The following is a 4271-nucleotide window of genomic DNA, read 5'->3' on the forward strand; positions in this document are numbered from 1 at the left end:
AGTGTTTTCTATCCTTTTAAAAGAGTTCTTTGTGAAGAGGTATTTGATAGAATATCCCTGGTGTAAGATAAATCGTTTCCCTGAGTTCAAGACTAATTATCCTCAGGGACACAACAGACTGAACAGCTAGATGAGCCAGAAATAAAATGGTATCTTGTGGCTACAGTGGAAACTAGGCAGCTACACTCCCTCAATACATGATTAGATGGCTATCATGCTTGTTGTTATAGTAGAGAAAAGGGCCAGCTTTCTCTTATGCTCTCAACAAGATACATGTGTTTTGTATTTGTAGCTGAATTCTGTTTTCTCTTGTGTGTGTTTGTATGTAATTTAGATACAGAATCAATATATACACAGCAACACACCCAGCAAGTTTCACCACAATATGTAGAAGAATATAAAGCAAGAATTCCCACATGCAAATACCTGGTAGAGAACACAAATGCCTACCAGAATCCATTGATTCTGTATCTAAATTATATATATATATATATATATATATATATATATATATAGTGACAAAGTTCCTGCTCTACCTTGGTGGGTCTTGCACTTATTGGCGGATTTGCTCGCCTTGGAGCTTCACGGCAGCCCTCAGCTTGGCCGTTTTTCTGAATTCACAGTCCAGGTCGACTCCTCCTGTGTCTGACCAGGAGTTGGGAGGATTTGGGGGGAACCCGGGCTCACTCTCTACTCCAAGTTCCAGCCCAGGGCCCTGTGGAATGCAGCTGTCGAGTGCCTCCTGGAACAGCTGTGCGACAGCTACAACTCCCTGGGCTACTTTCCCATGGCCTCCTCCCAACACCTTCTTTATCCTCTCCATAGGACCTTCCTCCTGGTGTCTGATAATGCTTGTACACCTCAGTCCTCCAACAGTCCGCCTTCTCACTCTCAGCTCCTAGTGCCTCTTGCCCCCAGCTCCTCACACGCACACCACAAACTGAAGTGAGCTCCTTTTTAAAACCCAGGTACCTTGATTAGCCTGCCTTAATTGATTCTAGCAGCTTCTTGATTGGCTGCAGGTGTTCTAATCAGCCTGTCTTAATTGTCTCCAGAAGGTTCCTGATTGTTCTGGAACCTTCCCTGTTACCCTACCCAGGGAAAAGGGACCTACTTAGCTTGGGGCTAATATATCTGCCTTCTATTACTCTCCTGTAGCCATCTGGCCCGACCCTGTTACAATATATATATATATATATATATATATATATATATATATATATAATGTATAAAATACACAAACATGTAAAGGCATCTTAATTTGGCTTGGATGGATACACTGATATGGAGGAAAAGAATAATCTTTCCATTCTTTGCCCATTTCTAGGACTATACCCAAACAGAACCTTTGTAGTATTTCCGAAATGTTGTGGTTGAATTTTCTCTTTACTTTTTTTTTCTTCATTCATATTCTCCATCTGAATTTCAGATGTGAGGTTGTGCCTGGAACAAGAAGGGCATCATTATGTTGAAACTGTTCTTGTGGAATTTCTAGTCTAAACAGAAAATACTGGAAAGATCATGAGAATTCCAGTCAAAGGGCTCAATCCTGAAGTCCCATGAAAGTCCGTTGGAATTTGGCCTGAATAAGGACTGCAGGATTTAGCCATAAGAGTTCAGTTGCTACGTAAGCTCTGGGTGAGCATCTGAACTCTATGCCACATTCCTAACTTAGATCATTCTTGATGGGAATCTTGTTCCAGGACTAATCTTGCTAGGCCATTAGGGAAGGCTAACATAAGGAGAAGAGACCTAAAATGGCAAGACTTGAGCTCATCCCGAGAAACTGAGGAAACTGCTGAGGAACTTTAAAGATCAGGACAAGGGCCCTGAAACAGAACTGGAAGGGAGCCACTGTGATATGTTCTGTTTACCATGCCTAGTAGTGGACTGCTGTGTGCCAGAGCTTCCATGAGTACTTCTTGGTCTTCCCCAGACAGAGTGTTGCAATGTGTCACCTGGAGGAGACACAATCATACATCATTGTGGCTAAATCATCATCAGAGAGGAATGGGCATAATTTCCTGGCTTGCTGAAGACATTTCTTGCCGACACTGCTATTTATATATCTAGGAGAGACTGAGTGTAATAGCCACAGAATCGCCAGGTAACTAACCTTGACCGGTGGAGGGCAGATGCCCTTAATAGAGAGTAGTGAGGTCTCTGCTTTCCCAGTGCAGTTTTGAAACTCCCTAATTTCTAACGGGACCTGAATTACCTCAGTCCTACTCTGTCTGGTAACCTGGGTGGGAATACCCTGCTGTACCATTAAAACAGCAGCCTTCACTGAGACAGTAGCCCTGTTCCCAGAATAGAGGTAATAACTCAGTGACAGGTATTCCTGAAAACTGTGAAAATTTTTAATACTGAAGTTGCCAAAGGAAGAATTTTTAAAAAAGAGACTAATTCAAACTCCAGCAAATATATTCTTAGTCAGTGCTTTAACTAACTGTTGAGCGCTCAGAAGCCTAAGCGCAGGGGGTATGCTCGGGGAAGTGTGAAACAGACCTTGTGTAGCTCAAGCAGTAATCCTTTCTGTGTGTTACTTTCTGTTACTTTAGGCAGTGCAGCTGACGTGATTTGGAGAGCAGTCTTCCAACATCCTAAGAATTCCTAACTTTCAAATGAGCATTACAGATACGCAGGTGGCATTCATAAATTAGAATGCTCCAAACAGAGCCCTTGTAACTTGTGCATTCATATGTTACAGTGGCAAAGCTATGAAATTTCTGATTTTTGTCACACTCTGATAAGATTAAAAAACACAGTTAAATTTGCTCCTGCTGGCTGAATTGCAGAAGTAATTTCTCATACAACTGAAATCTAAAACTTTGGAGATTTTCTTGCCCAGTGGGATAGAAAGTAATTTATCAATTTCTGTTAACTTTATCCACCAATCAAGGAAGTGTTTATTTTCATTTTAGAAAAGCCATAATGTGTGCCGCCTACATTTCATAAGCAGATGTGAATTTCAGAAAGCAAACAGCTAAAGCTAAGTGTCTCTCCCTCTTTTGGAAAGCTCCCTGGATAAGTAAAATGAAGCTTTGTATTTGCTTTGCAACTCTTACAAGGAAGATTCAAAAATCACAAGCAAGGTGTGCTGAGACTTGACACTTTGAGCTGCTTTGTGTTGGGAGCTCTTGGCCTTTCAAACCTCTCCTAGGCCTTGTCTACACTACCACTTACTTCGGTATAATTTACATCACTTGGGGGTGTGAATAAGCCACTGTGCTGAGTGATGTAAGTTACCTAAGCACCGGTTTGGACAGTGTATGTTGGCGGGAGAAGCTCTCTCCTGTCCGCCTCTCATGGAGGTGGTTTTATAATGCTGACGGGAGAGCTCTCTCCCGTCAGCATAGAGTGTCTTCAGTGGACATGCTACAGCAGTGTGACTGCATAAGTTTAGCAATGCTGCTGTCGTGCTTCTAGTGTAGACTAGCCCTTAGTCTTGTACATATGCATCTGAATTTCCTTCAGTTTGGTTGTTCATCTGATACATAAGCATTTGCTAGAGACTTAAGATGACCACCCATTACATTCCTTGCCTGGCCTATGGGGCAGGAAAGAGGAGTTGCCTATCCTTTATAACAACAAGAGTAGGGGTATGTATTGTGTTCACTGTGGGTAAAAATGTAAAGAATAGGGTTTTCTTGAAAGGATAATTTACCGGTAGTTCCTTGAGTTATCTGCAGTAGAAAGCTTGGAGGGAAGAGATACCTCCAAGTGAGTCAGCTGTATTGATTTCTGCCTCTAAGGAAAGTAGGAAGAAGAGAATATTTACTGTACTTAAAACACTGGGGCGTTAAACCAATTCATATGGGAGATTTTCTTCTGGTTTTAATCCTCCTCTTGGCTTTGTCTTTGCAGAAGGGAAAGCTGAACGATGTATCAATGGAGGACAATGAGGGAGTTTTATATGTACAGTAAATCATTTCAAGCCAAAATAAGGACTCTTAAAGAAGACTTGTACCCAGCTTGCTCTGTGATGTGTTTTGTGAAGCAATTTTCCCATTATTATAAACTCAAATACATTAGAGATTTAAAAAACAATTCACTCTCATTTCTAAACCTGGTCACTCTCGACTATCTTAACATTGGTGTATTATCCGACACAATCAAAGTAGGTAAGGTTAAAAACCATTCTCATTATAATTGTTCTGTTTCAGTTTATATCAGAATCTTTGGGCTCTATTTTTTCCATGCTTGGTCTGTGCATGTAGTTCTGGGAGGGTAAGATGGGGCTTACAAACCCACACTAAGGCCCAGGCAGG

The 4271-nt window shown here is 41.5% G+C and overlaps 1 long non-coding RNA gene across 1 annotated transcript; it reads left to right on the top strand.

The window, feature by feature from the left end:
* Positions 1–1949: 1949 nt before the first annotated feature.
* On the top strand, positions 1950–3973 carry LOC122465097. The gene is made up of 2 exons (XR_006289662.1): positions 1950–2107; positions 3868–3973. It is a non-coding gene; the product is annotated as an uncharacterized LOC122465097 (long non-coding RNA).
* The last annotated feature ends 298 nt before the right edge of the window (positions 3974–4271 follow it).

Source organism: Chelonia mydas, chromosome 3 (genome assembly GCF_015237465.2).
Source record: "Chelonia mydas isolate rCheMyd1 chromosome 3, rCheMyd1.pri.v2, whole genome shotgun sequence".
Lineage (NCBI taxonomy): Eukaryota > Metazoa > Chordata > Testudines > Cheloniidae > Chelonia > Chelonia mydas.